The 24817-nt window shown below is 44.8% G+C and overlaps 1 protein-coding gene across 1 annotated transcript in view; it reads left to right on the top strand.

Annotated features, from left to right (window-relative positions):
- The first annotated feature begins 894 nt into the window (after positions 1–894).
- LOC126259756 (5-formyltetrahydrofolate cyclo-ligase-like) overlaps positions 895–24817 on the top strand; it is a 152029-nt gene continuing 128106 nt past the window's right edge. Inside the window, exon 1 of the mRNA XM_049956748.1 lies at positions 895–944. The gene's annotated coding sequence lies outside the window, so the exon portion shown is untranslated. The remainder of the gene's footprint in view (positions 945–24817) is intronic.

The raw sequence follows: 24817 nt of genomic DNA, 5'->3' as shown, positions 1-24817 counted from the left end.
TTCGCCAAGTAATTTATGTATAACGGTCATATTTCGCTTCTTTTACCAACGTTACAAACTATTACGAGTTCATAATTGATTTCTCACATTACTACGGATTCATTTGTTCATATACCTTCGAGGTTAACGTGCAGCATTGCACGTCACGCTAGAATATCGTATGACTGTACCTTCTGTTGTAGGTGCTGGTGTGCGTTCCCACAGTTAAAATTCTGAATCCCCTAGTTATTTCTCTCCCAACGTGTAGGATATCACGCGTGGACAGCGTGAAATAAACTGCGCATGATCATTGAATCGAGTCATCACAGCGATTAGCGAATTATTAAATGGATAATGAGGGGCTTCTATACTCACCGCAGCTATTCCTGATTTATGTTATACCAACCTGTGCCTGTTAAATGTGCTGCTTTTATGTCGATGAAATAGAAATAGACGAATATTGACTGCAAGGTAGGTTCTTAACTACTGTTCCACCTGTTTATGAAACGAGTTTTGTTTACAGTCACATTCTGGTGTGTGATGTGCTTATGTTAAATGTCATATAAAATGTGCTTATGTTCAATAAAATTCTGCTAAAAGAAAATACATAGTACTGACGATTATACTCCATCATGCACATTTAACATATAGGCCTAACGTCGCTTTTATTGCTTATTTCAGTTAAATACCTGCTAAACAGTTTGACAATATCTCACCATACCTTCACCAATTGATAAAATACCTTTCTCAATTTCAAAATTATTATTCTTCCGTTGTTGTATAAATCAGATTGAAAAAGCTTCAGATAGCACTTCTCATTTCTCTAGCCGCGAACTTCTTCCAACAACTCGCTGCTAAAGTATCGATATTCTTACGTTCAAAGCGATAAGTATCGAAGCTTCGATAGAAGCTTGCCGGTTACTGTGCTAAGCAGCGTTGGCGGTCGGAAGAGTGTGCACTTTAATGTAAGTAACAAATGATAGACTTTTCTTCCTACTAACAGCACAAAGAGCCTGTTATAAAATGTAAATTCCTGCTATGTGCACCGGCTACTGTGTACTATCCACGTTTCTGTAACTTATATTCTAAGCAAACATGAATGTGATTTGAAGGTTATGTCTGCAGCTGCCCAGCTGAGCCTTGTCAAGCGAGCAGTCAGTGCGACCTTCCTCCGCTAGATAGCGCGGGCTGTATAGTTCTTGGGGCGACGGAGATAATTTGCGGGCGCCAGACCAGCTGAACCCTTTTTATTCTTTAGGAATTACGGAAGCTCGAGGAATAACGTCACGTCAACATCGATGTCAGTATAGACGACGCACAAGCTGGTGTAGATCATGGATGGGAAGGGAAATCGGCCTTTCCAGAGAAAACATCTTGGCATTTTCCTTGAAAGATTTACCACTTCAACATCTCTATGTACATGCTGCACAAACCACTGTCAGGTGTTTGGCAGAGGATACGTCCCATTTCGCCAGTTAACTAGAGCTTTTCACCGCTACATTCACGTACAGAACACGGGAAGAATCTGTAAGTGCATCTATGCACGATGTAATTAATCTAATCTTGTCTTCACGGTTCCTATGGGAGTGACGTGTAGGGGATTGTAGTATATTTCTAAAATCAGTATTTTAAGACGGTTCTTCAAACTTTGTAAGTAGTCTTTCTGGGGATGGTTTCGATCTTCTTCAAGACTCTGCTGGTTTAGTTCTTTCATCATCTTTCTGACACTCCCCCGTAGGTGAAACAAACTTTTCAGTATCTCCTGTTAGTCCTGTCTGGTACGGGTCCTAAACATGTGAGCAGTGTTCTAGGCTGATTACATTTCCCTACTATTTTACCACTATATCGAAGTCTGCTACCTGCCTTTCGGATGAATGAGCCTATGTGATCGTTCCAGTTCATGTCCCTACAGATGTTACACCCTGGAATTGCTATGAGCTTACCAATTCCTTCTGTGACTGTCTGATATTACAGTCTTAGAATACTACATATTTGTTTTGTGTAGGTTTAGGCATATATAAAAAGCCTAAATGCAGTTGGACGGATGGAGATGTGGACCATACTCCTACTGAAAGGGAGTCTAGTGCCTTCACCAACGGACGAATTGCCTTGTTTTTCGGTAAAACTAGGTTTAAGGATATTATTTCTCGTTATAAATATTTTAGGCTCTCATTATCACTAGCTGTTTTAATTTAATCCTACATTAAATGCCTTTCGCTTGTGAAATTAAAGCACAGAATTATTCAGATATGAAGTCCTTGCCTTACTTTGAAAACAGCAACACCAGATTATCTCTCCCGCTTATCCATGTTACCGCGCACCCACAAACGCGTTGCTTCCTAAGGCGGTAAACACCGCTCACATTAGCTGCCTCTACGTGAACCTATAGTTCGTAAACATGTGTAGCTTGTACTGAGCCATCAACCGTTCCTTAATATTCCATAGATGTTAAAAAGGACAAGTAAAGACACCATAACTGTGGTTAGTTGTGTCAAGCGTTTCACATAATCTACTTTGACCATGAGTGCTTTTGAAGTTCATTTTATATGATATTAACTTAGGACATACAGATAATTGGAGTTTGAGTCCCGAAACGGATTGCTGTAGTTGTTTCCTTAATACTAGTAGTTCTAAGCTAAAATATTTATAAAGATTACCTTAACAGCCGCTTACTCCGGTCCTTAAGATTTTTTCCCCACCTTATACCTCTGCGCTGCCAGATGACGACTGATTAAGTTAATTTTAGTAAATTTTTGTAGGTATAGAAAGAATATTGTGACAGCTGCTAGGTAATTGCAGAAGTGTTCCAGTCAGTTTTTAACTGCTTGTTTCATCATATGCCACAGGCTTCCCGTTCCGGAGGAGTATAGTTCTTTCCCCTGCCGACTAATCGGATCTAGGTTTTTTCTTTTAAATATTTCCCGAAACCGGTCAACAGAAATGCCATATTGTTTCTTTTGTGAAGTCCAGCTCATCATATCGATTCGACGATGAAGAGGGGAGGACGAATTTTGCATTTCCCTTTATCAAAACGTCACTAATTACAGAGGAAAGCTAGATCATATCGACCCTGAGCTGTAGCTGAGAAAGAATTAAGATTGGTAAGAGAAGCGGCCGTAGTTTTGGTTGAGGTGGTGATTGAAAGTGATCCACAAGACCACCCCTTGCATCCGCACCTCTTCCAATCACAAAAGATTATCTGTTATCCACTTTCTTTAGTGTATGGCTCTTTTTCTTTAATGAAACTTCTCTTGTGTCGGGAAATGGCTCTTACATTTATACAATCTATGGTTACTTACAAAATTCGATGGTTGCCCTTCTTTTATAACTAGCCTCGACATTTCAGATTAGACAAAAACGAAAAATGGACAAGTAAGAATAGCACTCGCGCTCTGAGTTCCGGACGAATTTAATTGCGTACATAGTTCACGTACAGTTTTGATGACTGAGTTTTCGAGTATCAAAATATGTGACATAAATGGCTGCCTTTTGATTGCACTGGCTCAGAAGCTAAATTTTTTTATTTCGCCAAGGAACCGTAGACCTTAGTATTGGACATAAATTTCAACGTGATACCTCTGACAGATCCTCAGAAAAAAAAGGCGTAATAGACAGACAGACAGACTTAAAGCAAAGCGGTCCTAAAAGGGTTTCGTTTTTACCGAGTGAGGTTGCAACACTGAAAAGCTGACATGTCTTGCGCTTCGTGATGGAATGTATGGATACAAGAAAACATTTCTTCAAGAGTGGTTCCTTGACGAGTTAGATAAATTTTGTTATCCTGCAGGTAGAATAGATAAAGTAGGAAGATATAAGAAATACAAAATAGTAAGAACATTGCCTATAAAAAGAAAAAGCTGCTGAAATCCAAAAATATAAACCTTAAGACGATGGGAAGAATAATCTAAGCCGGCCGGAGTGGCCGAGTGGTTCTAGGCGCTACAGTCTGGAACCGCGCGACCGCTACGGTCGCAGGTTCGAATCATGCCTCGGGCATGGATGTGTGTGATGTCCTTAGGTTAGTTAGGTTTAAGTAGTTCTAAGTTCTAGGGGACTGATGACCACAGCAGTTGAGTCCCATAGTGCTCAGAGCCATTTGAACCAATAATCTAAGTTTTGAGCGTGATTCTGGGTGAGCACGAAATGTGGATAATTTATTTATTTATTTATTTAACTTGATTAGATTAGTGCTTTCAAGCCCACTCATATGGACCAAGTTCTACTCACACAGTATTTTTTGACAATCTTAGTTATTGAAGTAATGACAATTTTAATGTGAATGATGGTAATAAAATGGTATTATTAAAAAAGATTTATATATAAAATTATTTCTAAGACAGCAAGCTCTGAGGGAGAGAAACTTGAGTGTACTGCACTAGCTAAGATCTTTTGAAAATAAGTAACTTCCGGTTCAAAATAGGGATCCTTAGCTGTAATTAGTTAACGAGTGCGTACATGAACAAAGTCAGACGTTACTGTTGCTTAAGTAGATTTGTCAAAACCTATATAATCAAGGAGTTCATTACACAGTGGACCTCTGATGCTGAAAGGGACTTTTAGAAAGCGGCTGAATGATGGGGTAGAGCAGAAAGTATTTTTCTGTGATGGGAACGAGTGTTTGTGCTCTATTGTTCAGACAAGAGCTGTAAAGTCGAGGAGAGATACGAAGGGCTGTTTACGCTGATAAGTCGGCAGAGGAGACAGAGTGTATGACAATCTCTGGGCTCGTCTGCACAAAGGCTGTGTAGTTCTGAATGAGATGGTGATATTTGATTAAAATAGTCGATCATCACAGATATATGTGGTGCAGGCTGTCATCTCCTTTCAGGATCAGTGAGCTTTCATGTGAAAAACCTTACTAGATAACATCACTGTAATCAACAACTGGCAGTACGAGCATTTATACCACTTTCTTTTTCAGAACATAAGGGACAGCTAGGTGCTCAGCACAATTTCAGTTTTCGTCAGTGTTTTCTCGTGGACTCCTTGCTGTGAATGAGAAATAATTGTCACATTAGGGCTAAAAGTTATAGGGATTCCCAATGTTTCGGTCTAATGAGCCTTGTACGGCCAACTATGACCTCTTGGGTTTTTGCTGAACTGACCTTTAACTCTGTATTTCATGTCTATTTTGATAGTGCACATTCTCAATAGCTGTCTTCATGTATATCGATTATGTTCTCATGTATAATTGGAATATGTCAGCATACATGTGGTATTTACAGTATTAGCAGATGATGTCACTGACAAGGACTGCCAAGAGTGTAGGACCTAATACAGAACTCTTGGGAAACGCCTGATGACGATCTGTCTCCATTGCGACTTTATGGTGCCGGACATGGCGCGTTTTTGGCGTAATGTCAGATACAAGCGAAACCAGTACTCTGAGAGAAATTTAGGCTGCAAAGTTTGGAAAATAAAACATGGAAGGCGACAGAGTCAAAAGCTGTGTTAAAGTCTCAGAAAAACGTTAGCCGCCTCCGTTCTCTACATGGAAAGCTGCCGGTCATCTGTTATAGTAATCGCCTAGTAGGTTGTCTACAGTTAGTAATTGGTGAGTTGGTCGTGGACTGTATGTCGTAAGGCCCTGGAGAGCGTCGGAAGAATGAGAATAGGACGGTAATCGGACGGTCCTATGGCTACGTCCTTTTCGGGTAGTGCTTTAGTTCCTGTTTACAGATCACAGGGAAAAGACCGTTAGTCAAGGCGAGGCTGAGGACCTCGGTTATTCTAGGCAGTGGACATATTCACAAGCCTTTGCAACGTGAGCTACCAGTGACTGTACAAAATCAGGTTGCTAGATCGAATATGGAAGGAGACGTCCTGGAAGAAGTCAAGAAGAAGAAAAAAGGCCTAATGAAGAACGTAATAAAACGAAGAGAATGGATGGCTATATATTACGTAAAAGTCATTGCTAACGACAATAGCTGAACGGAGAAAAGAATAGCAGGGCATGCCTAGATCGTCGATGATGAGGAATGCAGCGGCTGTACTGAAATGGACTGGAGAACTGTATCAATCAACCTTACGCATGAAGACCAAAACAAGAGAAATAAAGTCTCCCATAAGAAGTGGATTTCGGAGAACATGAATGAGGCGCAGGGACAGAAAAGAAGTCTATGCTACCCAGAATCTGGTTGAGAAATAATCGTAATGATGATCATTAGACCCAGGAGACCACCTTGTCATAATGTAAAAAACTATACTGGAGAAACTAACATTGCGGGAACGGTCACAGTGATGTTATTCTGGGTCTAATGATGATCATCGGTGGATCCAGAAGAAAGCCACTGTAGCCATGGTCGAAGATATGGTTTCTGCAACATAGTTTTTTACATTATGATGTCGCACGATGATCAGAAAACTTATGTCATACTGAATACAGTTCAAAGGGTAAAACGTTGTAGGTGTTCTGTGGATCATCCTTGCGTAGAAAAGAGTGAAAAGTCAAGAAAGACGAGCTCATGTAAATACGATAGTATTATTTACTGTTACAGTTTGTCATATTGTGAGAGGAAAGTTAGAATTATTGGTGCACATCGAGACACTTCGCACTGGAGTAGAATGGAGCAAGGACTAAACCGTCGCTCTTGAAGAAGTGACCCCGGTATTTGAGTGATTTAAAGAAAACACGGAAAACCTCAATTAGGATGTCTCGACGGGGGTTTGAAATCGCTCATCCCAATTACACTGTCTTAACCATTGCGCCAATTCATTCGGTCATTGATGTGCTGTAGAGCAACCAATATAGTAGTTCAGAGCATTTGAGGTGCTTACTGCTAGAGGTAAAAGAATACCGCAAACGACGTAGCCTTCAGAGACCGAGAAAAAAAAAGAAAACAGTTAGCCATCCGTTACCCAAACTGGAGGAAGAAGAAACTTTCATTAAAGAAAAAGTTAATCTCGCACCACAAAATAAAGTAGGTCCATGAATAAGAACAAATTGAGCAGTTTTAGAAACTCCTCTGGTTTCGTTCTTTTTACCCTTAGCAGAAGATGTCGAAGCACCAAGAGTGCCGTCCACATTAACAAGTGATTTGTAAACCAACATTCGCCGGTGACGACGAAAATACCGTGGACTGTTAAAGGTCAGTTCAGCAAAAACCCAAGAGGTCATAGTTGGCCGTACAAGGCTCATTAGACCGAAACATTGGGAATCCCTATAATTTTTAGCCCTAATGTGACAACTATTTCTCATTCACAGCAAGGAGTCCACGAGAAAACACTGACGAAAACTGAAATTGTGCTGAGCACCTAGCTGTCCCTTTTGTTCTGAAAAAGAAAGTGGTATAAATGCTCGTACTGATAAGAGTCCACATCCGCTGCGTGCGCCAGGACTGATGCTATAAATAGCACACTGTTCTGTCTAGCGCATTCACTTGGTTTGAGTGAATAGCCACTGAGGCACTGCTTCTTACAACGATGCGTAAACGCTGTTTTCGTCGTCGCCGGCGAATGTTGGTTTACAAATCACTTGTCAATGTGGACGGCACTCTTGGTGCTTCGACATCTTCTGCTAAGGGTAAAAAGAACGAAACCAGAGGAGTTTCTAAAACTGCTCAATTTGTTCTTATTCATGGACCTACTTTATTTTGTGGTGCGAGATTAATTTTTTCTTTAATGGAAGTTTCTTCTTCCTCCAGTTTGGGTAACGGATGGCTAACTGTAGCTTTCGTTGCTTGTAACAATGCAGTTAGAGCCGGTTTGGAATCCTTTGAAAGTCGGGAAATCTTAGCTTACCGTACTATACCTGTTTCTGAGATTATTATTGCTAGTGAGGGTTCCTACCTTTTTCCGCACGGGAGTTTGTCTTTGTCTTGTCGTAGACGTTGTAAGATAAATTCCGATTGTAGTATTCACTTATGGGTGAAGGCTAGTGGTCCTTCTTCTTTGGAAGATTGTCGCATTGTGGACCTACAACGGAGCAATCTTCTCAGCAGAGATTGCTGACAAATGACGGTGCTATGTGACAATCATTAGCAACAAATTCCACTGATATTAAAATAACTACCAAAATCTGAAGACTGATGACCTCTGTTTTCTGGGACCATTAATCACCCTCATTCAATGATCTTAGCCCCCAAAGTGTACCATAAGTGTTCTTGCCGTTGTGGTACTCTTAGTTGAGTTCGTATGTCTATTCCAAACCGCCGCTACATAATAATCTTGCGGCCCAAGATCACCTTCCCACCGTACAGACATCGTCGTTACACGGTTTTCATACAGCTCACCGTGCACGGAAGTATTTAAGTACGGATTTATATTGGACAATACTGTACTGGTCAGTATCAGATGATATTTTGCTTGCATTATATTTTTTATCTACATTGTGGACGTCCATAAAATAGTGACGACCATATAAAACGAGACTGGAAAAGTTTTGATTCTGTCCGTAAAGCTGTGTAAGCTTGTAAACTAGGAGATAAATTCCTACTGCACTGCCAGTCCTAAAACCCTGTACAATGTACGTGTCTGTCCTGTTTGAGAAACGTGGACTTCCTCTTTTTCTCATGCGAATAAAGCGTACTACCTGTCTGTGTATTCTGAAAAATTCATGGCACGTTTCCTGCAAGTGGCGCCTGCATTTAAAGCTGAAGTTGTGAAACTAATTAATATTCATGTAACCAGGAAACTAAAAACGCCCGATAAAACTTAACGAGCTTGCTCAAATAACTCGAGTCAGTCTCCAACTGCCAGTTTTTAATTAGGTCCTTGTCAGTTCTGTATAACAAGTTTCACAATTAGCAAACATGAGAAAAGATAACTAATAGTAAATTATTCTCACTGTGTCTCTAACAGCACCAAGTAGCTGCACTGTTGGAGCACGTTACTTTCTCTACGATATTTCAAACAATTCTGATTTGATTCCTTCCCTGACTACATTTCAGTGGAGTCGGTGATCTGTTCCCAATGTCTGTGAAATTGATGCTCTTTAACTAACAAATAAACAAAAGACTGGTTATTATCGAAAAATTCAGAACAAATGAAAGTTTTTTATTCCAGGTTATATATGTACCTAAAACGATGTAGAATGGAATAATGATGAACTTATCAATCTGTCAAATAAAATCGCCTGTGACAGGTTAACGCAGCGCATACATTAAAAAAAAATTGTCATAATTCCAGTGCAAACGTGAGAGCAACAAGAAGGCAGAGCGGCGAGAGGACCAGTTCAGCTGAATATACGACAGCAACAGGAGAGGGTTCAGAGAGTAATCAACTAAGAAACAGAACGGAAAATACGTTGCAAAATTGAAACTAACAGTAGTACAAGGACAAAATAGCTTCGGATAAAACGAGAGACAGCTGCTCAGATTTTTACTACATAAATCCCTCTGAAGTGGAAAACGTTCCGCGTTTCAGTAGCACAACGTTCACCCCAAGTAAGTATGCACAACGCCCGCCCGGTTAGCCGCTCGGTCTAACACACGGCTTTCCGGTTTGGTAACGAGCGCCTGGTCCCCGGCACGAATCCGCCCCGCGGACTTGTGTCGAGGTCCGGTGAATCGGCCAGTCTGTGGATGGTTTTTAGGCGGTTTTCCATCTGCCTCGGCGAATGCGGGCTGGTTTCCGTATTATGCCTCAACTACATTATGTCGGCGATTGCTGCGCAAACAAGTTCTCAACGTACGCGTACACCGCCATTACTCTACCACGCAAACATAGGGGCTACACTCGTCTGGTCTGATGTGAGACGTTCCCTGGGGGGGGGGGGGGGGGGGGGGGGGCACCGGGGGTCGAACCGCTCAATATCCCTGAAAGAGTGGTTCGGTGTGGGACGGCGGAGGGGCGAAGTGTACTGAGGTAGTGGTCGTGGGGTTGTGGACCACTGCGGCTGCGGCGGGAACGGAGCCTCCCCGTAATATCTAGGCCTACGGTTAACATACAGTACAATACATACAAGTGTGCGCAAGTTTTAAGAATTCAGATTCCTTTGTTCCGCTTCCCGTAACTGTAATACGTCTTTGAATGAACTTCTTTATTCTAAAACAATTGGCCGTTCAGTTCCATCCTTGATAGCAAGGGTAAAATTGTGAATGGGATACACACTTCAAATACTTGACTAACTTCAGAATTGAAACAATTATAAACCATAGTCATTTACATGGACTTGCCACGTACTATCTCATGGTCACGTTCTTTAATCGATGTGATCAATTTTCGTCCTCATCTTTGTCCTCTCCGAATTTGTGCCCTATCTCTAATTATTTTATCGCCGACGTAAAACCTTACTATTTTTTCTCAGTTGCAATCTACCTTTACTGTTGACTTGTGTGAAGAACTAGATAAAAAGGATGCACGATTACATCGACAAAAAAGTTTCTTTGAGTGAGGTTAGAGGTTACATTTACGATTGCAGAGCAAGAGAGAATTTCCTAAATTAATAATGGGAAATAAGACGGAGCTCGTACACCAGATCACAGCACTTGAAAAATATCCCTGAGGTAAAGCTGTGAGGATAGCCAGAAGCAAATAACCTTCTTTGCGAGTCTTCTGTCTGCTGACTGGTCTGATGAGTCACGCCATGACTTCCTGTGCCAACCTGTTCAATTCCTAGTAGCACTTCCACCCAATGTCCTCAATTATTTGTTGGATGTATATCAGAACACATTTTTTGCCATATACGTCTCTCTCTAGACCATGGGGTCCAACTCACGGCACGCGGGTTGCATTCGGCCCAAAGCAAGTAGCAGTGCGGCTGAAGAAGTGAGCATCTGTTACACAATCGGTAAAAAAGTCCATAAAATTTCTATTCTGGAAAGTGATAATAAATTTAATATTTGCCATTTGAATTTGGAAATCATACTCTTCTTCTTATAATGTGCCCAGGTAAGGTTGGGACGCCTCTGCTAGTCAACATGGAAATTACTCCCTTATGTAACACACGTCTCCCATCATGTCCCTTTTTCTTGTGAGTGTTACCCACATGTACTTCTCCTAGCCAGTTCTTTAGAAAACCACCTCATTTAGTCCTCTATCAGTCCACTCAAGTTTCAGAATCTTTCTGTCACACCACATCTCTTTCTTTCTGTCCTTAACTCATTTGCTCCGAAATGTGGACACAGAAAGGAAGTGACATAAAGAAGTTAAGAGCGAAACTTATAAAAGTTGAAACTCGTGTGAAAACTGTATGTGTTAAGGGGCTCCGGAACGCCCTATACTTGCAATGTTAAAATAACGCTTATAAATTACATCTTTCCTAACAAAGTATTTGAGGTAGGAAGTTGAACTTTTTACAGATTATTTATTGGAATATGGGCTACAACTTAACACAGGGATTTTACAAAATTTTAGTTCAGTTATTAAAGATGATTTGTTTTCAATTGTAATGAAAATTCACAACATTTTTTGTAATTTTTTATTTATATATTTAAAAATATACAGTTTTTTGGAAAAAGGCTGTGTTAAATTATGCAGAAGGTACTGTGTAACATTTACTGAAAGTTTGAAACAAATATGTTTGGAAGATCCTTAGAAAACATGTAATTAGTATGAGAAAATAAAAGTTTTGGGAATCGAGCGACAAAGATAGGATTAACGTTTTAGTGCATTCCAGGTCCATAGGATGGATTATCTTCATCCTCTGCAAACTCCTCCTCCATCTTCCTCTTGTTCCTCCTCCTGTTTACTCTTGCTTGTATTTCTAGACTCTTTACAGCCCTGTCTGCAGCCCGAAGGCGTTCCTTGTCTAAAGCAAGCATCGCTCGTACCATGTTAGAACCTATCTTCATTCCCATATTTCTAAATACCTTGCACCTTACAATGTCCTGCCTGTCGTAAGAGGCGACTAAAAGGAGTCCATCCCCTTCACGGGGGTAGTTAGCGCCTGCGTCCGGAGACGGACGGTTTCACGACCTATAATCGTGGTCTTTTTGGTTTTTCACTTCTCGTTTCTTCCTTCCTTTTGTTGGTTCCTTTCTTTGCTCTTCTCCACTTCACTGTTTTCCTTACTCTTTCCCTTGACTTCTCCTTGCCTTCTCATTGCCTTTTTCTCCTTGCCTTCTCATTGCCTTCTTCTCCTTGCCTTCTCCTTGCCTCCTTCTCCTTGCTTTCTCATTGCCTTCTTCTCCTTGCCTTCTCTGGTCTTCGCCTCGGCGTTTGAGACAGTCTGTCCTCTTTCTCCCTCTCTCTTCTTTTTCCTCTTCTTCCTTCCTCCCTGTGCGTGTCTGAAGGCCGACCCACGCGTTCGCACGCGTAGCCGGTGACGGGGTAACGCGTAAGTCCCCGCCCTGGGTAGACATGTAAGGCACGCGCGTACCCCCTGGTAAAGGCCAGGCCCGGGGAGGGGTGATTGCCTGAGCTGATACCTTCTGACCATGCCGATTGGTCCCTCCGTCTGTTTCTCGGGAGGTGTGACCTGAGGTGTAAACATTCACCTAAGGCGGGAGTGCCCTCTGAGAGGGTCCCCACAAGGAAGGAGCGCGCCATCGGAGACGCTGGCAATCATGGGGGATTCCTCCGCAATGGATTCTACTCCATCGCTTTCGACTTCGACCCACAAACGGAAACGTGACCAGCCAACAGTGACAAAAATACTACCGCCTGCCCCACAGTTCCTCGTAGTTTCTCGATCTGAGGACGGAAAGGATTTTTCCTCTGTCAACCCTTTCGTTATCCAGAAGGGCGTAGATGCCATAGCCGGATCTGTCAAATCTTGTACCAGGTTGCGTAACGGTACCTTATTACTAGAAACTGAGAGTGCCTTTCAGGCACAAAAACTGCTTCGGGCCACACTCTTGTACACGTTCCCTGTCCGGGTGGAGGCCCACCGCACTTTGAATTCGTCTCGTGGTGTAGTCTATAGTAGCTCTCTCGACGGATTGACTGACGAGGAGCTTCAATATTTCCTCGCTGAGCAGGGCGTGACGGCTGTCCATCGGGTCATGAAAAAGGTCAACAATGACCTTGTACCGACCCGGACACTTTTCTTAACCTTCGATAGTGTTAAGCTGCCATCGCGCATCAAGGCGGGCTACGAGGTTATTTCTGTTCGCCCCTATGTCCCGACACCTACGCGCTGCTACCAGTGTCAGCGTTTCAATCACACTCGACAGTCTTGTTCCAATGCGGCTAAATGTGTCACTTGTGGCAGGGATGCCCATGAGGGTGACTGTCCACCTCCGTCTCCTCGTTGTGTGAACTGTCAGGGTGACCATGCCGCATCCTCCCGCGACTGTCCTGTCTATAAGGAAGAACGCTGTATCCAGGAAATTCGAGTCAAAGAGAAAGTGTCCACCTCGGCTGCTCGCAAGCTATTGGCTAGTAGGAAGCCCACGCTGCTCCCAGCGGGGAAATACAGCACTGTCCTCGCCTCTCCTCGGACTACCCGGGAGGTAGCAACCCAGACATGCGATCTGACCTTCAGCACCACGGTCGTCCGTTCGGCCAGTGCTAAGATCGCGCGGTCGACGTCTCCTCTTCCTCCCATCACCCCACAGACACCAGCCACTTCCTCAGCTTCTGCTCAGTCGAAGACCCCGAAGTCAGATGCACGGGCCTTCAAGAAGGAACCATCCCGTGCAGACTTCCTCCGTCCCTCGACCTCCCAGCCTTCGACCGGTACTTCCACCAAACGTCCTTCTAAAAAGGCGCATAGGAAGCACAGTTCTCCTTCTCCGCCGCGGCGCCTTTCTTCTCCTGCGCCACCCAGCGGTTGCCGCCCCAGGCCGTCATCCGTTTCGCCTGGCCGCACCGCTGGTAGCCGAACATCTGGCCGTTCACCGGCGGAGGAAGCTCCCCCTCCCGGCCATCCTCCTGAGATGGCCGATGACCCTATAGACCCCATGGACGATGACTGTCCGCCTCCTGCTAGCGGCGGCAGTGCTCGCTCGAAGCCAGGCCCTAAGCGGCCTTCGAGGTGACCCCTTCTCTCATCTTCCTTTTCTTACGATGGCACTTATTACGTGGAATATTCGCAGCATTCGCTCCAACCGAGAGGACTTGAAGTTGCTGCTCCGCTCGCATCGTCCGCTCGTCGTAGCCCTCCAGGAAACGAAGCTACGCCCATGCGATCAAATTGCCTTGGCACACTACACCTCTGTGCGTTTTGACCTACCCCCTGTGGTAGGTATCCCAGCTCATGGAGGGGTTATGTTGCTGGTCCGGGATGATATTTACTACGATCCCATCACGTTGCACACCGGCCTGCAGGCAGTTGCCATCCGCATTACTCTCCCCACTTTTACGTTTTCCTTTTGTACCGTTTACGCTCCATCGTCATCTGCCGTTACCAGGGCAGACATGACGCAACTTATTGCTCAGCTACCTGCACCATTTTTGTTAACTGGAGACTTCAATGCCCACCATCCTCTTTGGGGCTCTCCAGCATCCTGCCCGAGGGGCTCCTTGTTAGCAGACCTTTTCAACCAGCTCAATCTTGTCTGCCTCAATACTGGCGCCCCTACTTTTCTTTCGGACACATCTCATACCTATTCCCATTTAGACCTCTCTATATGTACTCCCCAACTTGCACGCCGGTTTGAGTGGTATGCACTTGCTGATACATATTCGAGCGACCACTTCCCGTGTGTTATCCATCTCCTGCAGCATACTCCCTCTCCGTGCTCCTCTCGTTGGACCATCTCCAAGGCAGACTGGGGGCTCTTCTCTTCCAGGGCGACCTTTCAGGATCAAACCTTCACAAGCTGCGATCGTCAGGTCGCACACCTCACGGAAGTCATTCTCGCTGCTGCTGAATATTCCATCCCTCACCCTACTTCTTCTCCACGTCGCGTACCGGTCCCCTGGTGGACCGCAGCATGTAGGGACGCTTTACGTGCTCGTCGACGTGCTTTACGCACCTTTAAACGCCACCCTACAGTGGCGAATTGTATTAATTATAAACGATTACGTGCTCAGTGTCGTCGTATTATTAAAGAAAGCAAGAAAGCCAGCTGGGCTGCTTTCACCAGCACCTTCAACAGTTCTACTCCTTCTTCTGTTGTCTGGGGTAGCCTGCGCCGGCTATCTGGCACTAAGGTCCACTCCCCAGTTTCTGGCTTGAAGGTCGCGAATGAAGTCCTTGTGGCCCCTGAGGCTGTCTCCAATGCCTTCGGCCGCTTTTTCGCCGAGGTTTCGAGCTCCGCTCATTACCACCCTGCCTTCCTCCCCCGCAAACAGGCAGAGGAGGCTAGGCCACGTAACTTCCGCTCCTCGAATCGTGAAGGTTATAATGCCCCATTCACCATGCGGGAACTGGAACACGCACTTGGCCGATCACGGTCCTCCGCTCCAGGGCCTGATTCTATTCATATCCAGATGCTGAAGAACCTTTCTCCTGCGGGTAAAGGTTTTCTTCTTCGTACATACAATCGCATCTGGATTGAGGGACATGTTCCCGCATGCTGGCGCGAGTCTATTGTTGTCCCGATTCCTAAGCCGGGGAAGGACAAGCACTTGCCTTCCAGTTATCGACCTATCTCGCTTACCAGCTGTGTCTGTAAAGTGATGGAGCGAATGGTTAACTCTCGATTGGTTTGGCTGCTCGAGTCTCGACGCCTACTTACCAATGTACAATGTGGATTTCGAAGGCGCCGCTCTGCTGTCGACCATCTGGTTACCTTGTCGACCTTCATCATGAATAACTTTTTGCGGAAGCGCCCGACCGCGGCTGTGTTCTTTGATTTGGAGAAGGCTTACGACACCTGTTGGAGGGCGGGCATTCTCCGCACCATGCATACGTGGGGCATTCGCGGTCGCCTCCCTCTTTTTATTCGTTCCTTTTTAATGGATCGACAGTTTCGGGTACGTGTGGGTTCTGTCCTGTCCGACACCTTTCGCCAGGAGAATGGGGTGCCACAGGGCTCAGTTTTGAGCGTCGCTCTCTTCGCCATCGCGATCAATCCAATAATGGATTGCCTCCCAGCTGATGTATCAGGCTCCCTTTTCGTGGACGATTTTACCATCTATTGCAGCGCGCAGTGTCCACGTGTCCTGGAGCGCTGTCTTCAGCGTTCTCTTGACCGTCTTTACTCCTGGAGTGTCGCCAATGGCTTCCGTTTTTCTGCCGAGAAGACGGTCTGTGTTAACTTCTGGCGCTACAAAGAGTTTCTCCCACCGTCCTTACGACTCGGTCCCGTTGCTCTCCCACTCGTGGAGACAATCAAATTTTTAGGCCTTACCTTTGACAGGAAACTTAGCTGGTCTCCACATGTGTCATATTTGGCCGCCCGTTGTACCCGTTCTTTAAAGAACGGGTACAACGGGCGGCCAAATATGACACATGTGGAGACCAGCTAAGTTTCCTGTCAAAGGTAAGGCCTAAAAATTTGATTGTCTCCACGAGTGGGAGAGCAACGGGACCGAGTCGTAAGGACGGTGGGAGAAACTCTTTGTAGCGCCAGAAGTTAACACAGACCGTCTTCTCGGCAGAAAAACGGAAGCCATTGGCGACACTCCAGGAGTAAAGACGGTCAAGAGAAAATGTCCTCCGTGTTCTCAGTGGTATGTCGTGGGGAGCGGATCGAACCGTCCTACTTCGTCTCTATCGGTCGATCGTCCGCTCCAAGCTGGATTATGGGAGCTTCGTATACTCCTCTGCACGGCCATCCATCTTACGCCGCCTCAACTCCATACAACATCGGGGTTTACGACTTGCGATCGGAGCATTTTATACCAGTCCCGTAGAGAGTCTTCATGCTGACGCTGGCGAATTGCCACTCACCTACCGGCGCGATATACTGCTTTGTCGGTATGCCTGTCGGCTACTGTCAATGCCCGACCATCCTTCCTATCGTTCCTTTTTTGACGACTCTCTTGACCTTCAATACGGGTTGTATGTCTCTGCCTTGCTACCCCCTGGAGTTCGCTTTCGTCGCCTCCTTCAACACCTTCATTTTTCACTCCCCGCAACCTTTCGAGTGGGCGAGAGCCGCACGCCACCTTGGCTCCAGGCTCAGGTCCGCGTTCACCTCGACCTCAGCTCGCTCCCAAAAGAGGTCACCCCCGGTTCGGTCTACCACTCCCGTTTTTTGGAACTTCGTTCGAAATTCAACAACATGACTTTCATTTATACAGATGGCTCTAAGACCAATGACGGGGTCGGGTGTTCCTTTATTGTCGGGGCACAAAGTTTCCAATACCGGCTCCATGGCCATTGTTCGGTCTTCACAGCTGAGCTCTTTGCCCTCTACCAGGCTGTTCTGTACATCTGCCGCCACCGACATTCTGCTTATGTCATCTGCTCAGATTCCCTGAGCGCCATCCAGAGCCTCAGTGATCCGTACCCGGTTCACCCTTTCGTACACCGCATCCAACGCTCTCTTCAGCAGCTGGTGGACGTCGGTACGCCGGTTAGCTTTATGTGGGTTCCTGGCCATGTCGGTATCCCTGGGAACGAAGCTGCAGATGCCGCGGCCAAGGCTGCGGTCCTCCAGCCTCGGACAGCTTCTTGTTGTGTCCCTTCGTCCGATTTTAGCAGGGTCATTTGTCGGCGCGTTGTGTCGCTGTGGCATGCCGATTGGGCTGCACTTACCGACAATAAGCTTCGGGCCTTAAAACCTCTTCCCGTGGCTTGGACGTCCTCCTCACGCCCTTCTCGGCGGGAGGAGGTCGTTTTAGCAAGGTTAAGAATTGGACACTGCCGGTTCAGCCATCGCCATCTGCTGACGGCTGCGCCGGCGCCGTTCTGCCCATGTGGGCACTTGCTGACGGTTAGTCACATTTTAATGTCCTGTCCCGATCTTAAAACACTGCGCCTCGATCTTAACCTGCCTACTACTTTAGATGCCATTTTAGCGGATGACCCACGAGCAGCTGCTCGTGTTCTTTGTTTTATCAATTTGACAAACCTCGCTAAGGACATTTGATGATGTTTTTTAATCCTATGCCTGTCAGTCTGTCTTTTATTGTGTTTTCCCTTTTAGTTGTTGTTGTCAACTTGTGCCTCGCGGTGCATTCTTAGAGTAGTCAGGGCGCTAATGACCATTGAAGTTGTGCGCCCGAAACCCAAAAAAAAAAAAAAAAAAAAAAAAAAAAAAAAAAAACCCTTACAATGTTGCCATCATTGAAAGTCGCAACAGCATCATACACACCAAAGTGAAGTGTTTCTATTCCAACAAATACAGTCTTGTGGATTCTCGACCATATAACACTATTTACACTTTCATTGGGGTTTTGAGTTTTTCCGTGAATACTCTTTTTCAACAGTTCAGGTGCTGCCAAGTCTCTGAAAATAGGTTTTATCACCTCCATTATTGCATGAGGCAGACTATGCTTATGAGTGTACACTTCACCAGTTAGCAATCCTTTGTTATATTTACACCAACTGTCTTCTTCTTTGGGACACAAGCTATGTTGGGGATTTTCATCGTCTTTATTGTTTACAGTAATAACACATACCTTTGGCTTTCCAATTCTCCTTTTCTTAAAAGCCTTCAGAGGATTTCTAATAACTTTACTTTTACTCATTATTATACTTCAACAAAACAGAGACTCAAGAAACAGAATTAATTACGAATATTTTAGAGATAACGACAGAGTAAATAAACATGAAACAATCGACAATCACACCAGCGATATATATTGAACCATCACAGGTTAGCCACAACACATACTTTATCTCACATCACTAAAATGTACCTGATGAACACGGACGTTAATAATAACACCATTTGACAGCAGTTTAACAGCGCCACAGTGGGTCACGCCCATGTAGAACACATTTAAAAAAAAAATTAAAAATAGTTGTAGTCTTCGGAATTGAATAAATTATATATCTATTAAAAGGTAATAGTCTGCAGATTCAGAAAACGCAAAAAAGTAAAAATTGAACTTTTCATGATTTTGAGCCTTTCCGGAGCCCCTTAAGACCCCATCGCTAGTACTGTGAAAGCAAGTACGAGTACTTTTAAATTCCGATTACAGTGTCGCATCTAGAATCGCCTTCGCTACCCCACTCATAAACAGAACTTAACTGTGCAAATTACTTTTGATGTGTATGATATTAATTACTGTAAACTCTATCTGATTATTTGTATAATGAGTTAAAGAATGGTTGTCACTAATATCAGAGTGGTTTTCCCGTGAAACATTCACACGCATTGGCTAAATGTTGCGTAACAAAAGAAATGCCCCATTGAAAAAATACGTCAGCTAAATTTATATGAAATTTTCCTAATGAATTGTATTCTTAATTTTCTCTCAATAGGTTCATTTAGGTATTACAATAGCGGGTAAGTTGGCTCTACTCTGTCTGCAAACTGCGAGAATGTAAAGTGCCGAACTGCATGTACCTGTAATAAATCACTGCGTGGGAGACTGCCTTATCCTTTTTTATTCTATTAATACGGCTCCATTAACAAATAACATTTTTGTTCCTTTTCTGAAAATATAGGTCACTGACCACGCAGTAGCGCAATGCATAAAAGTGCAGGTTTTGCTAAAACTATCTTTCACTTAATAGTGGGGATAAGCTTCATGAAATAATTATAAACGAATAGGAAAATATTTTGAAATTATATTGAGTCCTATTAATGCAACAAAAAGGAACAATGAACAGTGACCTTTCCTTTATCATAGACACACACCATAAGAATTAGTTTTGTAAGCAGTCTTTAAATTATATGAGATTTACTCTTTCCCTTTCATAATGAAATATTTTGACCAACAATGGAGGGAGAAAGCTAATTAGAGTACTGAACACGTGACTCATAATTCGCCCTGGATACCAACACGTAGATATTGTTAGACACAATACACTCTTTACGCTCCAATAATTACTCGGATAGCGCTTTCAACAAAATTAATGCAAACTACTTTCTTTTTCCAAATGTACCGTCTTTCTACAAAATCCTTTTAAAATTATGTTTTATCCTCACTCGCATCAGGGAGCACGTCAGTTGTCTGTGTGACGCCTCGATCATCGAAGCTCCCCCCCCCCCCCCCTCTCTCTCTCTCTCTCTCTCTCTCCCCTCCACCCCCCCCCCCTCTCTCTGTCTGACCGAGAACTACTTCGATTCCTTCGCTCACACGAGCTCTAGTCAGTAATACTGCCATGTACCCGACGTTCGCCTTGAGGGATCGGCAACGCCACAGACACTGGAGCATGCATATAAACAACGCACTGCCTCCCCGGACTGCTTCGATCAAAACGACGACAGAAGTCGGGACGAGCACCTCCAGAGGTCCTCCTTACCGGGGACCTATTTCCTCTGCCGAGTCACGTGTGTGCGACTGGATCAGCACGAATCCCTCCGAACCCCGCCTGTTTAGGGGTTGCAAGCTAACACGTCGGCTGTTCACCCCAACGAAGCTCTGGACCATTTCATGAGCCAGCTCTTAGCAGCCCATCAGTGAGAACCCCGTTGGAAGCCGACACAGCAGGACCTACGACTTTCCAGCGATATCCCGATACGTACTTGTCGGCGAACTGTGGCGAACGCTTCACCTCCCACAACATTAGTTTACCGTGTGTTCCAAGCGTATGGCTGTCAGTGTCTGAGAAGTATTATTTTTATCGATAATTTTCCTTTGTTCTTAAATCTCTCTATTGTGGTCGTAATAAATACATGTTTTTACCTGTGTCTTGTTATAGCTTATCAGCCACATCCCCGTTGGAGAGAAATACCATAGCCTCTGGTAGCCAAACAATACACGCCAGTCATGTGTTCAGCCATGCAAAGACATTTATAACGAGAAACGTACCAAACAAATTGATATTTCTCATGATATGTACACCTTTCAATAGCTCGTTAGATGACCATGTTCATGCAGCTGCTGTAATATGAACAAACACAAATAGTCGATTGCTAATTGTTCGGAAGGACACACGAGCGACACATCTCCAGCCCTTCTCTCCAGGTGATAAGCGTCCGCAGACAGTGCTGACGAAGTTCGGTTGTTGTGATACTCCACTGCCTCCCACAGTCCCCACAACCGACGTAACATCACAAAGTTTTAATTAAGTTCCCATGTTTGAGGGCCATCCTATCTTTAGAGTTGTGTGAAGATGCACTGCACCTGCGCCGGGCGTTAGCGATCCTGCTATCCACCGAAACTGCGTTTTTTCCTGCGAAGCCATGGTTAATCAGCGACCCAGATAAACCCACTATTCTGCCACATAAATAAAGTAGTTTCAGTAGAAGGATCACCAGTTTTGCATTGACCCGGTAGTCAGGGTTAAAAATTCACCGCTGTGTCATTACTAATCAACTGTAACAATCTGATTTCTTTCAAAATCTAAGAACCCACTACCGCGACTCTACTGACACATAATAAAATCATAACAGTTCTTGCTGTTACCTAGCGCACCTGCCTATCACAGCTGATGGAAGTATTAGTAGAACTTTGTGATACCGCTAGGCATACAAACCACATCAACACAGTCCACATTAGCGGGTGTGAAGTGTATATTTGCGGTTGCACTAGTGTTGAAGAAGAAACAAATTCCTAATAGACGTTTAGTAAAATTCTCTTCGACGTCTTTATTGAATGACTATTGGCAATGACTTTAAGTTGTCAACATTGTGATACGTAAACTGAATACACTGATCAGCCAAAACAATACGACAGACTGCGTAATAGCGAATTTGTCCGTCTTTGGAACAGAATACATCACTGAGTATGCTTATCAGGGATCCGACAGCTCATTGGTAGGTTTGTGGATGCATGTGGAATTAGATTTCTACTCACAAGCCATGTATTTCGTGTAAATAATGGGCCGCTGATTTGCGTACGCCTTGATGACCTCCAATAGAGAACCAGATGGGTTCCGTAAGATTTATAAACAGCCAAATTTGGTCACTGAGACATCAATATGACTTCACTATCTGCTCCTCAAACCACTTTAGCACGTTTCTGGCTCCCAGACACGGATAATTGTACTCCTGAATGATGACATCGACGTCGGGGAAGACATGGAGCATGAAGGAATGCAGGTGGTTCGAAGCTGTCAGCGTGTCTTCGATTACTACCACAAGTCTCATGAAAGCGCAGGAAAACGTCTTCCATAGTATAATACTGCTCCTATCAGCCTGCGACCGTGGTGCGCTGCACGTTTCGAGCCGCCGTTCACCTCGATGACGCCGTTTGTGGAGACGACCATCGACATAGTGTAGCAAACATGTAATTCACCCGAAAAACGGACACGTTCTCATTTATCGACGGTCGACTCCCTATGGCCCCGTGGCCACTGTAGTCGTAATTGACGATGTCGTTGGGTCAACATGTGAACACTTCTGCTGCGAAGTTCCACGTTCAACAGTGTACGGTGAAAGGTGTGCTCCAAACACTTGTGGGTCCACCAGCATTGTTCTCTGTCGGCAGAAATGCCACGGATCACCTTCTATCCTACTTTACAGAGCAGAAAAGCTTCCGAACTCCACGTTCGGCGAAGAGTCGTGGACGTCCAACCACTTAGCGCCTAGTGGTAGTTTCACTGTGCTTCTACCTCTTTCCTTAGACGCTGACGACAGTAGGATATGAAATTTCGACCAGCTTCTGCGTTTGGGAGGAATGATCCCCCGACCGTGTCTGCTCCGCTTATATACAGGGTGTTTCAAAAATGACCGGTATATTTGAAACGGCAATAAAAACTAAACGAGCAGCGATAGAAATACACCGTTTGTTGCAATATGCTTGGGACAACAGTACATTTTCAGGCAGACAAACTTTCGAAATTACAGTAGTTACAATTTTCAACAACAGATGGCGCTGCGGTCTGGGAAACTCTATAGTACGATATTTTCCACATATCCACCATGCGTAGCAATAATATGGCGTAGTCTCTGAATGAAATTACCCGAAACCTTTGACAACGTGTCTGGCGGAATGGCTTCACATGCAGATGTGATGTACTGCTTCAGCTGTTCAATTGTTTCTGGATTCTGGCGGTACACCTGGTCTTTCAAGTGTCCCCACAGAAAGAAGTCACAGGGGTTCATGTCTGGCGAATAGGGAGGCCAATCCACGCCGCCTCCTGTATGTTTCGGATAGCCCAAAGCAATCACACGATCTTCGAAATATTCATTCAGGAAATTAAAGACGTCGGCCGTGCGATGTGGCCGGGCACCATCTTGCATAAACCACGAGGTGTTCGCAGTGTCGTCTAAGGCAGTTTGTACCGCCACAAATTCACGAAGAATGTCCAGATAGCGTGATGCAGTAATCGTTTCGGATCTGAAAAATGGGCCAATGATTCCTTTGGAAGAAATGGCGGCCCAGACCAGTACTTTTTGAGGATGCAGGGACGATGGGACTGCAACATGGGGCTTTTCGGTTCCCCATATGCGCCAGTTCTGTTTATTGACGAAGCCGTCCAGGTAAAAATAAGCTTCGTCAGTAAACCAAATGCTACCCACATGCATATCGCCGTCATCAATCCTGTGCACTATATCGTTAGCGAATGTCTCTCGTGCAGCAATGGTAGCGGCGCTGAGGGGTTGCCGCGTTTGAATTTTGTGTGGATAGAGGTGTAAACTCTGGAGCATGAGACGATACGTGGACGTTGGCGTCATTTGGACCGCAGCTGCAACACGGCGAACGGAAACCCGAGGCCGCTGTTGGATCACCTGCTGCACTAGCTGCGCGTTGCCCTCTGTGGTTGCCGTACGCGGTCGCCCTACCTTTCCAGCACGTTCATCCGTCACGTTCCCAGTCCGTTGACATTTTTCAAACAGATCCTTTATTGTATCGCTTTTCGATCCTTTGGTTACATTAAACCTCCGTTGAAAATTTCGTCTTGTTGCAACAACACTGTGTTCTAGGCGGTGGAATTCCAACACCAGAAAAATCCTCTGTTCTAAGGAATAAACCATGTTGTCTACAGCACACTTGCACATTGTGAACAGCACACGCTTACAGCAGAAAGACGACGTACAGAATGGCGCACCCACAGACTGCGTTGTCTTCTATATCTTTCACATCACTTGCAGCGCCATCTGTTGTTGAAAATTGTAACTACTGTAATTTCGAAATTTGTCCGCCTGAAAATGTACTGTTGTCCCAAGCATATTGCAACAAACGGTGTATTTCTATCGCTGCTCGTTTAGTTTTTATTGCCGTTTCAAATATACCGGTCATTTTTGAAACACCCTGTACTTTCTTCACCACCGAGCGTGGTGGCGCAGTGGTTAGCACACTGGACTCGCATTCGGGAGGACGACGGTTCAATCCCGCGTCCGGCCATCCTGATTTAGGTTTTCCGTGATTTCCCTAAATCGCTCCAGGCAAATGCCGGGATGGCTCCTCTTAAAGGGCACGGCCGACTTCCTTCCCCGTCCTTCCCTAATCCGATGAGACTGATGACCTCGCTGTTTGGTCCCCTCCCCGGAATCAACCAATCAACTTTCGTTACCACGTCACGTGCCTGCACCGCCACCAGGCGGCATTCAACGTCGCGGTGGGCATTGTCATAATGTTTTGCGTTGCCAGTTTATAAGACAAGGTTCGTCTGAAAAGTGCGGTGAATGCTCTCACAAAACAAACAATACAAGAGTTACAAACCAGATACCTTTACTGGCCTTTATCACTAGCTACAACGAACCTTTGACCGGATCTTAAGCTGTTGGAAACTGTCAGCAAACGATTCTTGTAGAATCGTTCTAAGCACCGTAGTCACGCAACGACTGCGAATCTCCTTACACTGCTCGTACGTATTTTCATCTCTTTCGCTCTCATTACCACAGGCACTCGCTGATCATTCGCAAGAGTCCGTCGCACTCGTTCAATGTTGTCTAGAATTGTGGGCGTCGACCCGAACGCAGTTCATCCTCGAAAGCGTCTTATCCGTCTGTAAAAGCGTTTAATCCATCCGAACACTCACTTTTTACTCACTGCTTCAACAACGTACACTTGCACTGACGTTTCATGAGTTCTTGTCGCGGTTTTCCCATAATTTTAA

The sequence above is a fragment of the Schistocerca nitens genome, chromosome 5, assembly GCF_023898315.1.
Source record: "Schistocerca nitens isolate TAMUIC-IGC-003100 chromosome 5, iqSchNite1.1, whole genome shotgun sequence".
NCBI lineage: Eukaryota > Metazoa > Arthropoda > Insecta > Orthoptera > Acrididae > Schistocerca > Schistocerca nitens.
This window is presented reverse-complemented; position numbering and strand designations above follow the sequence as displayed.